The sequence below is a fragment of the Ambystoma mexicanum genome, chromosome 8 (assembly GCF_040938575.1).
Source record: "Ambystoma mexicanum isolate Mex_15411 chromosome 8, UKY_AmexF1_1, whole genome shotgun sequence".
Taxonomy (NCBI): domain Eukaryota; kingdom Metazoa; phylum Chordata; class Amphibia; order Caudata; family Ambystomatidae; genus Ambystoma; species Ambystoma mexicanum.
The window spans coordinates 385,021,189-385,034,280 of NC_090929.1; positions in this window are offsets into that span (position 1 = coordinate 385,021,189).

Genomic DNA, 13,092 nt, shown 5'->3' on the forward strand with positions numbered 1-13,092 from the left:
CTCTTCTGTCCATTCTATGTGTTTGTTTTCCTGCTGTGCCTCTTTTAGTGCCTGTAACAAGGGCCTTGTGTATGCTGCATAATCCAATATCCATGCTCGGCAATAGTTGCACATACCCAGAAATTTCTGCATCTCTTTTACTGTTTTGGGCACCCCAACTGTTCTAATCGCCTGTGCCCTGTCTGGTATGATCCGCTTGCCATCCTTTGATATCAGCTGTCCCAAGTATAGGACCTCTGTCAGACAGTATTGTAACTTCCCCTTGTCCACCTTGTACCCTTTATTGGCCAATAATGTCAGGAGTGTTATTGAGTCCTTTCTACACTCTTCCTCAGTTTGTGCACAAATCAATAAATCATCAACGTACTGAATCACTGTGCTTTCTACAGACAAATTCCCCAGATCTTCATGTAGTACCCTGTTGAATATGCTTGGGCTCTCGCAATATCCTTGTGGTAGTCTGCAGTGTTCGAACCTCCTCCCCCCTAGTGTAAACGCTGTTAAGTACCTGCTCTCTTCTGCTAAGGGAATCGAGAAAAATGCATTTTTTAAGTCAATAACTGTGAAGTGGGATGCCGTTTTCGGAATGTTGCACAGTATTGTCGCCGGGTTCGGGACTAAAGGGAACTCCTTCTGAATCACATCATTGAGTGGGAGTAAATGTTGTATCATCCTCCATGAACCTCCCTTCGCCTTTTTAATCGGGTAAATGCATGTGTTGCATGGGGAGTTTGAGGGCACTATTATTCCTTGTGCTAGCAGTGCATCTAGTGTCTCTCTGATCCCTTCTTCTGCTTCGCGTGACAATGGATATTGTTTTACCCGGGGTAGAATTGCTCCCGGTTTCAGTTTTATTACCACAGGCTGAACCCCATGTAATAACCCCACATCATGGGGGCCATTTGTCCATATGTTAGTGGGTACTAACCTCATGTCGTCATCAAAAAATGCATGTGGTGCTCCTACTACTGCCATTAATTCAACTTGAGTTTTTCTGGCTGTAACTACAATGTCGCACGGCATTGCTAGTTCCATCACTATTTCGCCATCTGTCTCAGTGTCAGAAAATAGCTCCTCGTCCGAGAGCTCCCTCAGTGGGATATTTGCATTTGTACACAGTACTGTCCGCCACTCACATCCTTCCATGTCAACGCCAATCACACATATTCTGTTTGCCGACACGTGTACTGCGTGTAAATCCAACGATAGCACTGACCCGGGAGCAGTGTCGGGGCTTGCTATGGGGCGGAAGAGGAATTCGGCTGGAATCCTCCAATCCATCCTTTTTAGTTCTGGTACTATGAGAGCCAATGTTCTCATGCCCTCAACAAACATCTCCTTGTTTCTTGGTAACCCTCTGATCTCTTGCATGATTGAGTGGCCGTGTATTACTGCTAATATGCGGAGGGGGCATATGCCTGGCGTCGAACATACGATACCGCTCCCTGTGAATGATATTGTCATGTTTAGTTTGCTTAAGAGATCTCTCCCCAGCAAATTAATGGGAGAGTGTTCATAGTACAGTAAGGGTGCTTTCACTGTTTTACCCCCCACTGTCACATCCAATGCCTCTGTGTAAGGAACTTCAATTACAGCCCCAGAGAACCCCTGCGTCTCTAACGTTCTATTAGATAACGGGAACCGGCCCTCTCTAATGCATGATTTCTCCGCTCCCGAATCCACCATGAATATGAACTGCTTGTCTCCTATCTGCGCTCCTATCAATGGTTCCTCTGATGCATTGTGGGTCATAGATAGTACTGGACACGCAAGTGCTCTCTGTGGGCTGTCCTATGCGGGGTGTCTCATTGCCCCCCCTTGATCAAAAATGTTCCCCGAAACTACTGACACCCCGCTGTAAGGTGCGGGAGCAGGCGCTCCGTTAGCTACTGTGGCGAAAGTGTTACCTGGCGTGTATTGCATATTGTCATTATTCTGTGGGTGGTTTTGTGTTCTGTACTGATGTCCGTGTAGTTGTGCGTTACTTCTTTGTCCTACATTTTCTGGTTGTTGGTATTGTCCCATGGGGAGGCCGTAGGGGCTTCCTGGGTGGGGGTGACTGTACTGTTCTGTCTCCTGGAACCCGTTGTTTTGTCTGCTCCTACACTCTCTTGAGTAGTGCCCCCATCTCCCACAATTCCAGCAGCTCCCCTGTGGACCTCTGGGACCCTGCCACCCATTTCCTCCCATTCCTCCATACCCTTGTCCTCCTCTTCGGCCCCTGTACCCACCTCTTCCCCCTCTTGGGGCCCACTCTTGCCACGTTGGACCTCCGTTCTGCTCCTGCTCCGTCCACTGTCGTTGTCCTTGTCCTGTCCAATTTGCTGCTATTCTTCCTTGTATTGCTATTTGCCCCTCCTCTCCTTCGTCTCCCTCCCTCATGAGTGGGAGCCCTGCTACCGCTGCTGCAACCTTCACCAGTTTTGATTGTACCAACTTTGCCTCGTCTGCCAACCTTTTCTGTGCTACTTCCCTCTCTCTCTCTTTGATCCTTTTGCAATGGTGCACTATTATACTTTGGATCTCTGGCCACCCCTTTGCCTCAACGCCCGCTATTTTATCGAGTGCCTTCTGCACCTCTTTTGGGAGCCCTCTCTTAATGATAAAATAAAATAGAGATGTGGATTGGTGCCAGGGCGTGCCCGTTTCCGCTCTCCACATCTCCTGCACCCGGAGAATGTAATCCATAGCATCCTCCCCGTCATTCATTGTACATTGCATTACTGACTGTAAATCAGGGGTATCTGGGAATGTCTCCCGCAGTGCGTCCCACACCCTTGCTCGTACTGTATTAAAGGAAGCCCCATCATGGCGATCACAGTCCAACGTCACGGCCGGGAAACCAGCCTTAGCCCATACTCTGTCCGCTTGATCTCCTACTGCGGTTACTAGTAGGCTTTTCACATCGCCTACTGCCAATGGTATGCCGGCGGTATGTTTCTCAAATGCATATATCCACTTGCTCGCCCCTCCTGACAGCTGGGGCAATAATTTCATTAAATTAGCCTTATCCATCTGAGCCCATGGTATATAGTTTGGTCTCCCCACCCCTCTGTGTATCAATGGAAGTTGTAACTTCCCCTTTGCGGTTGCACCCTCCCTTTCCTTAGTCGCTGCTGACTCCAATGACGCCATCTTCCCCACCCTATTTCTTAGTCGTCCCATCCATTCGTCGTCTATAGTCCCTAGCGAACATGCACCGTCCACCTCCTCGCTTTCCCCTCCTACTGCCATACTCAACCTATCACTCTCATCCAACCCTCCTCTGACATCACATAACAAGTCCTCTCTGATCCCTCTCTCTCGTGATACATCACCAATGCTCCCTTCTACTGCTCCTACCTCTATTATTCGTGTCGGCTCTTCCACAATTCTGAACAGTATTTCCCCCTTTTTCCATCCTTCCTCAATTTGTCTACTTTCGCTCGACGCTCTAGACGTGCGTCCTGATTGTGTAGGGGCGCACGCCGTGCGCTCACATATGTCTTTTATTCTTGAGAGTTCATCCCTTGCCACAGTAAGCCTCGACTCTAAGTCACTCGTTAGCTTCTCTATATCCACCCTCTGTGTGCTTCCCTGGGCGCGCTCTCTGGTGCTTTCGTATGGCGGGGGGGCTGTTGGTCTTTGTGGTGTACCAGTTGTGGGGGGAGGCACATAAGTAGGGTCGCTATATCCTGCTGCGGGGGCTGGTTTAGGTAATATCGGGTACAAACTAATCACCTCCGCAGGTTGTTCTGTACTTAGCTGTTCCTTTTCCTCTCTTGGAATCATCAGTGGATTATCTGTGGTGGAAGGTAGATCAATATTTGGTGCCGGAGCTTTGGGTGGGGGTACTTCCTCAAACAATCTCCAGAGGTCTAATATCTCCTTCCTATTTTGCCATTGTTTCCCTTTATACTTGAGGCTAATGCATGCTCGTACCATATCAAGAACGCTTTTGTCAAAAGACCCTCCCTCGGGCCAAATCTGGGGCAGACCCTCCCCTTTCAATTCTGTTACCCATTGATCGTGATATTTATTTATTCGTTCAGCGTATCCCGGTAAGCTCTTACAAATATGTGACAAGGGAGTTTCGGCCCCCATCCTCTAAATCACTAACACAGCCGTGTCCACCTTCTTTACTTTTAGTTAGGTGTAGATATGTGTATGTATACCTTTATGGCACAGACAAGAGCGGACGTCTCAAAGATTATCACCCAATTTTATTCACTGCGCAAATCCTTTCTCACTCACCATAGCTCATCTCCTTCCCATTCCCATACACTCTCATGTGATTTCACTTGCAACTGATCAAGTACTAGTTATGGTCAACACTCTCTGGCGCCACCTCGCGGTCAACCGGTCGTCTCCAACACTCACACGGTGCGCGCACCCTTCACAATGCTTTTCCACTCACACCTCGTCTTTTTTTTTTTTTTCCTCCCTTTCCTCCCTGGCCAGCTGTCCCTGTTTTTCTGCTAAGGTTACTATGTTCACGTCTGTACGTGCCACTACTTAATCCCCACTCCTACAAATGTGCTCCCTATTTTATAGTTCTTCTACAAGTATATTTACCTTATACCCTTTTCGCTTTCTCCCCCTGCCCCGTGGAATGGAAAAAAGAAATAGAGAGAGTAGCAATCACTAAAAAATATTCCCGGTGTCTCCCTTTGCCAGACACCAATAACTTATTTCTTACTTCTTCATATATTCCCAGTACTAGTTTAGATAGCACTATGCGGCGCCGCCTTCCACCCCCTTTCGGAGCTAGGTTTCCGTCACTTCTACCACTTCACTTATTTCTTACTCCTAATGGCCATATGCAAAGAAAAGATAAAGAAAATGTCAAGACCCGTCTTTGGTAGACCCCCGTTATTCTTCTCCTCTACCTGTCCCCGTTCTCCTGTTATAATTTCCCCTCCCTTCCCCTTTACGATCGCTCGCACTCAGTACTCACGTGCCCGTCTTGAACCGATAGTCTCCGAAACTGGGTCCGTCCAGGCAGTGTCACCGGTAACTCAACGGTCAGCCCCTGGCTCCGGCGAGCGGCACTCAAAGGGGATTTTTTTCCAATCGGGATCCCGTACCCTTTCTCATTGAGTGCGCACTTCTTATTGTGCCGGTCGCCGTTGGCGGGCAGCTTCCCGGAGCCGGCTCACCGTGCGTATCCCTTCTCGACCGGAGATTCTCGTGCCACAAGGGGGTCGTTAAAAAGGAGTTAGGAAAAATAATTTGGAGATATCACGTCGGGGTCACCACTGAAAGGAAGCGCCCCCAATTTCAGCACGATCCTCCCCGCAATGAGAGACAATAAGGGACTCTCCCGTAGTGGGAATAAGACCAAGACAGAGTGCGGGTGAGCGTAAGTGGGAGTTTATCCAAAGAATAGGGCATGCAAAGAACTCTGCAACCTCCGAGAGCGCTCTGTCTGACAATAGCAAAGACAGGCGTATTTCTAATACAAAAAACGTCATCAGAACCTACACACTATAGGGGGCACAAGTTAATTGGGATTGGGTGGCGTCGACTAACTATAGGTGTTGCTGCAGCGTGGTTGGTCTTGGCGTGAGGACGTCACTGGTCAGCCTCGTGGGTTGGGTTGGGCCTGGCAGGCCAGCTTGAGGTCATCCGAGCGGTGTTGGTATGCTGGGGCAGCCTGTGACAAAGATGAATACCTTTCCTGACTCGTTTGCCCTAGGCCATGCACACTGCAGTTATTCAAGAAACGACATCTAAGTTCATCAATAAATCGCTCAGCAGTTTGTCTTATAAAATAAACGCAACACATGAGGAATGCACCTCGTGAGAGGTCCAGTGGTTGTCGGTTGGGGTGAGATTTACCTGTGTCCTATTGACCGGTATTTTAGGTCGAGGGGCTGGGCTCTGGGGCCTGAGCCGAATGATACATGTCTGTCTGCCGCGTTAGAAGTTATTATATAAATGGGTCTCTGTGTCTTGTCCCAGTGATGGGGGTCGTCATGATTCTTGGGGTGGTCTAGGGGGGGGTTGTGGAATTTACGAGAGGGTGCTGGTTCAAACGTGGGTTTATTACCGTGCTGTAAATAACACAGGTGGCGGGCTGTGGCCTTGGGTGCGGTACCGGGGCCTCTGACTCTCTGAAGCGGCTCCAGCTTGGTTGGGGGAGGTGAGGGAGCGCGGCACAGGCCTTAGCTTCTTTATCTGGCAGGCTTGGTAGGGTGGGAGGGAGAATGGCCTTGCATATATTCACAAAGGTTTTTTCCTCGTGCGTTGCTAACTTTTGAATGCAGAACTTTTATAATGTTCCGCCTTATTTTGATGTTATTTAAACACACATATATATTTCAATTTCGTTACACATTTCTTTAATACAGTCGGTCCGAGTACCTTTTCATTACCTAACATTATATTTACTACATGGTGTGATTATTTTATGTACATTAGACGTTACACGAGGTAGTTCTATGTTATGGCCTACAAAAATTGATGCTCGCTGCTTTAGGTGATTAAGAAAACATATATGAGTTCAGGTTTCTACATAAAATTGTAAGAACACTTATACAGATAAAGGCTATACATTTGGTCGACATCTTTCTCTGTGGTTATAGCAGCACTAGTCCAGACCTGGGGTAGTATCATGTAACGTTACATCTTTATGGTTTATTCACAGTTTACAGGATCTGTTTAAACAGAGGTAGTTCGTTAATACCAATACTTGAATTATTTTCTACTTTCTTCAGATAGTGATGCTTCAGCTTTTTTCCCGTCACCCCGGCCTCGCGGACCAGGTCATGCGGGGTGCAATATTACATTGTGAACGATAAAATGTTACAGTGTTAGCATCTCGGGTTAGCTCATACCCGACTTTCTCATGGGAACGCGCTCGCAGCGGCTCTACCAGGGCTACTGCGGCGGCGGAGATGCATGAAAGGCCCTCCAAAGGTGGGGGCCTCGTTACAGTGTGCTGAACTCACGCCATGTTTGCTAAACAAGATGGCTTCTAGGCCTAACTGAATTTTGGTATATGCAGGGAACGGATACGTGTGGGCAATGTCGTCGGCGGGTGACCCCTCCTCCACCTGGGCCCGGGTGGCATGAGGGGACGGCCACCGAGTCATGGTCCTCACCTGGGGAGAAGGCTGCAGGTGAGGAGGGCCTCGCGGCCAGTCCTCCCCTACAGGTTTCAAGTTCTTGTGTGGCGGGGTTCGATAATTGATCCGTTCAAGATCTCGAGTGACCAGTTTTTGAAAAATATCGATAGAGGGGACACTGTTGGGAGGTATGAACCCACTTTTAGCCCTAAACTCTTGGAAATCAGGCATGTTGGGAGGTTTATCGTATGTTTCCAATTCTTCAAAGAACACTTTCAATTTAAGGTTCCTTACAAATTTATAGAGTTCAATCTTACTGTTGAACAATGTTGTACTATAGTTCGGAACAAAACTGAGACCTTTTTGTAATGTGTCTTCTTCCTGTTTAGTGAGAGTTCTGTCTGAGATATTAATCACTAAGTTTTCCTTAATTGTAGACGTGTTTGAGGTTTGGGTCTTAGGCTTCCTCCTCCCCCTGCGGGTTCTTTTGGCCGTGCGCCTAAAAAAACAGCGGTGGATGTTTGTGCTGAGGAACTCGCTGTTTGGTTGAGGTTGTCAAGTGCTTGTTCAATTGGTGTTTCTGAATCTCTCTGTACTTCTGAGTCTGAACTAGAGGTGTTATCAGATGATTGTTTGTCGGATGGGTATTTATAGAGCTTTTTTGGTGCTACTGGGCCATATTTCTCCATCCATGTGTACACTTCATCATTAATATAGTCATATGTGTCGCGCTTAAATTTCTTAACTTTCTTTTGTTCAAGCTCAGTTTTGTATTCTTCAAGTTTTGTATTAATATCCAGAAGAATTGAATCGTATTCCTCTTTACCCAATGTAGCCACTAGTTCCTTTTCAATCTCTTGAATTTCTGTACCCAAAGTAACCAAGTTTTTTGCGAGTTCCTGGATGGTAAGTAGGATCAGGTCTAATGAACATTTGTTTAGGATAGCCTCCCCTTGGAATTCGCTGGTTTTTAAAGTAGCGCCCCAGAGTGATTGCATGAAGCTATCTATTTATTTCTTTGTGTACCAGATACTCTAGTTGTTTTATCCGCTTTGCTGGATCTTTTGGTGTTGTCCCATGTGCACCTATTGTCGTCTCACTAATAAGTTCGAGGATCGCGGTTGCTTCCTCTGAAGAGAACCCTAAGGTCTCTGCACATTTGGATGAAAGGCCTTCTATGTCTTCAAATGACATATTGGTGTAGTAAATCTTTGAGTAAAACATTTTTTGGAGTCAAAATGGTGTGCCTCCACTGTTTTGTGTCTCGCAAAGAGGGAAAAAAGGAACAAACAGAGAAGAGAGTGGGCACCACCATGTATTCAAAAATGTTCAGAATATTCAAGTAAAAATCAAATGTTTCAAAAAAGAATATACATCCAATTGAAAAGGAGCTGGCTGTGACAAGTCTGGAGACACCCGGACTTATAATTGCAACACACGCTGGAGACCAAGTAATAATACTGGGTCACACAACCGCTCTCATATGGGGCCCAAGATGGGCACGTATTTATATCTGATTCACGACAATATGTTCAAGTATCCATAATATACCATACTTCTTAGAGAAAGGAAAATGAGTCTTTCTGATTCATATCAAAAATGATTTATCCATAACAGTTCAAACAAAAAGCTATCACTAATAATCCTTAGTGAGGAAGCAGTTGCCACAATCCACATGTATTAGACTAAAAAAGCCAATGCATTTCGGAAATTATTTCCTTCATCAGGGCGAGTCTAATTATATAAGTCCAGCAAGCAAGTATGTAACATAACAAATGCAAGTATGTGACATAAATTCATATAATGGTGACAATTCAAACGAAACATACATTGAAAAAAATTAAAGGAAACATACCAATCAGTAGATGTTACATCATGGGTAAATATCAATAGCAAAAAAGAAAAAAGAAAAAGAAAAATGCCGTAAGTGGTTTATAAGGTAAATAAATGAAACCAAAGAATATTAGGTGTGGATTTACCTCATTGGTGTGGTCAGTGGTGAAAAACAGAACATCCTGCGTTCATGCCCACTCAGCAGTGGGTTGTAAATGACATTATGCACAAAGGCATGGAGAAAATCCACTCATGCTTACAAGGAAACCAATCTGTGGATCATAAAAGATCCAATTAGATACTGTGTTTTACACTCATACTTGGTCAAAGAGAAGGATTGTAATCAGATTCTTACCTTGTAATACACAGAGAGAAACAAACCTCCACTGTGCAGCTGCAGGGCAGTGACTCAGACTGCAGTGTGAAGCCGTTGTCTAGGCAACGGTTCTTTTGTTTAGCATGTGACCACCTCGTTTCTGTGAGATGCAGGTGGTCACAATTAATGATGTAAAATCGGCCAGGGCCCACAAAAATGACAAACCAAATATTTATGGGGCATCATCAATAGGTGCCTATAATTGTGATGAAAAAATCCGAAAAAAATTAAACATTAGAATAATGAAGATAGAAAAAATACTGTCATAGGTCCTGTGGCTGTCTGGTCACAAATACTGCTGTAAAGTCGGCCAGGGCCCCCAAAAATAAAAATGAGGTATTTATAGGGCATCACAAATGGGTGCCCATAATTGTAATAACAAATTCCCAAATTAAAAAAATTTATGAAAAAACAAAGTAGTAGTGATAGATTTATGCAGGTGGTCACAAATAATGATGTAAAATAGGCCAGGGCCCACAAAGATGTCAAACCAAGTATTTATGGGGCATCATAAATAGGTGCCCATAATTGTGATGATAAAATCTGAAAAAAAAAAAATTAAACATTAGAATAATGAAGATAGAAAAAATACTGTCACAGGTCCTATGGCCATCTGGTCACGAATACTGTTGTAAAGTCGGCCAGGGCCCACAAAAATTAAAAATGAAGTATTTATGGGGCATCACCAATGGGTGCCCATAATTGTAATGACAAAATTCCAAATAAATATATGAAGTAACAAAGTAGTAAAGATAGAAAAAATACTGTCACAGGTCTTTAAGCTGTCTAGACAGCAAGACATAACGAAATTAAGCTAAGGTAATAGTAAGACTATTCAAACGTAGATGAGCAGTTGAAGTACAGTCACAGTGCGTAAAATTTCCCATAAATGCCAAAACTACTATTAATTTAATAGTAATTTATAGAGCACCTAGCCCCAACAACCACCCAGAGATTGAAATTCCGTTGCTATTAGCTCCACTAATAAAACCTAGCTCGCAGTTGAAGTACAGTCACAGTGCGTAAAATTTCCCATAAATGCCAAAACTACTATTAATTTAATAGTAATTTATAGAGCACCTAGCCCCAACAACCACCCAGAGATTGAAATTCCGTTGCTATTAGCTCCACTAATAAAACCTAGCTCGAAATACATCATCCTGGGTGACCTTAACCTAGGTTTCAATGACAGCCAAGATGCCAAAGCAGAATCACTGCACTCCACCCTGAAGGACATGGGTTTCAGCCAACTAGTTAATGCACCCACACATATCAAAGGCAGGACTCTTGATTGGATCCTCTCCCTAAATACCCCCGTAACCATTGAGGTCATCTCCCCTCTTACTTGGACCGATCACCATAACATTGTATTTACAATCAATCCCTCCGAACCCACACAAAAGAAACCTAAAACTGTGATTACCTATGAAACTAGAAACGCCCGCAAACTCACGCCAGAAAACTTCACGCCTCCTCTTTCAAAACTTCTAGCTTCTACCTCGATCACCAGTGACAACCCCTGCCTCCTAGCAGACATATATCACAACTGCCTCACTGCAACCATTAATGCTATAGCACCGCTCACCACCAAGGCAAAACGCTCAGACAAGCGATCTAGCTTCTGGTTCAATGATGATCTTATCGCCCTCAGAAGAACCAAACACGCGTGTGAACATGCCTACAGAAAGCATCCTACTGCAGAGGCAGAAAAAGCCTACCAAGAAATAAACAAAACCTATAAAACAGCTACTATTACCTACAAATCTAATGCGTATAATAATAGGATCAGCAATGCTACTTCAGATACCAAGGAATTATTTGCCATTCTAAAAGAATTGGAAAACCCCACTCCAGCCATAAACCCAACCATCCCCAGTAAGGAATGGTGCACCACTATACAAGACGTACTAACAGCCAAAATTGAACTACTCCAAATAAAAATCACTTCCAAAAAACAATCACTAGCCAACAAACCTGCCCTCCTTAACCTAAATCGACCACATCAGGAATTCACTAGCGCCCCATTCCATTTCACACCAGTATCCCAAAATGTAGTGTTTGACACCATCGCCAAACTGAAAGCCTCCAACTGCAAAGGCGATTCTGTCCCCGCATCAGTAGTCAAATCCTGCGCTCACACCCTCACCCCCATTATCACCAACTTCGTCAACGCTTCCTTCAATACTAACCTAGTACCAGCTAGTATTAAAGAAGCCTGGGTCACCCCTCTCCTGAAAAAACCTACCCTAGACCCCACTGTGCCCACTAATTACAGGCCAATAACAACTGTCCCATTTCTCCTCAAAATATTGGATAAATTAGCATACCACCAAGTCCAAACTCACCTCGAACAAAACCATCTCCTTGGCACGAGGCAATCAGGCTTCCGCCCCAACCATAGCACAGAAACGGCGCTCCTTGACTTAAAAATTCAGATGGATACCATCAGAGACTCAGGGAAACTCTGCATCCTCCTCCTACTCGATCTCTCCGCAGCGTTTGATTTAGTAGACCATAATAAACTGTGCGCCACACTAGCGAAAGACTTCAACTTCTCCACCGAAGCTACTACCTGGATCAAATCCTTTCTTGCTGACCGCACCTCCAGGGTCGCCATAGGTAAACAAGCCGCCAACCCCATCATAGTACCCATTGGTGTCCCCCAAGGTTCCTGTCTCTCACCAACATTATACAATGCATACACTAAACTCCTCTTCTCAGCGCTAGACGACATGGGTGTCATCTACACCAACTTTGCAGATGACACCCAGATCCTCATCCCCTTATCGGGAGACTACACTCAAGACACCGACACTATCAACAAAATATATGCCATAATCCAAAATTGGATGGCACTAAATAGCCTCTGTCTCAATGATGAGAAGACTGAGGTTCTCATTGTGGGCTCCCAATACAAAATAGAAGCATTACATCCTGATTACTCATCCATCAACATTGATGGCACAAACATAACAGTACTCAAACAAGTGAAAACACTAGGTGTCTACCTTGATGCCAACCTCACCATGACCAAGCACATCAACGCCCTCTCTTCCTCTACATCCTACACCGCAAAACGTATTGCTCTCAGTCGCCAATTCTTGACACCCACCAATTGTATCACGCTGGCAAGAGCTTTAATCTTATCCAGGCTCGACTACTGCAACGTACTCTACCTGGGTACCTCAAAAGCCAATCTAAACAAACTACAGCTTATCCAAAATAAAGCCCTTCGGGCGGCCCTTGGAATAAGGAAGTCAGATCATATCTCAAATATTAGAAGAAACCATCACTGGCTCCCCATCAAAGCCAGGGTCACATTCAAAGCTCTGTGCGTCACATTCAAATGCATCCACTCATGTGTCCCCATCTACCTCAACCACGCCATCACCAGAAAAGTATCTGAGAGGCCCCTCAGATCTAACAGTCAATTACTCCTAGCTATCCCCCGCTACAAGACAACCAAGGCAGGAGGCAGTAGTTTCCAATACCTCGCACCCACATATTGGAACACTCTTCCCCTCCCCATCAAAAATGAGCAAACATTCTCAGGTTTCAAGAAATCCCTCAAAACGTGGCTATTTAACCAAGACTAAAATATCCCCCTCCATGCTTCAGGAAATATCATTGTACTGAATCCCTGCATTTAATGTCTTCGTGTATGATTATTTTGTATTCACATGCACTGCGCCCGATTGGCAAAGTCCAAGAAATGTTTTTACCAAGCTGTCTGTAACATCGCCGTGGAACCCAAGGGTTTGGGCGAGTAATAAATGTAATAAATAAATAAAAGTAAGGTGTCGCCCAGGGGCGGCACCTTGGGTCCCAGACATA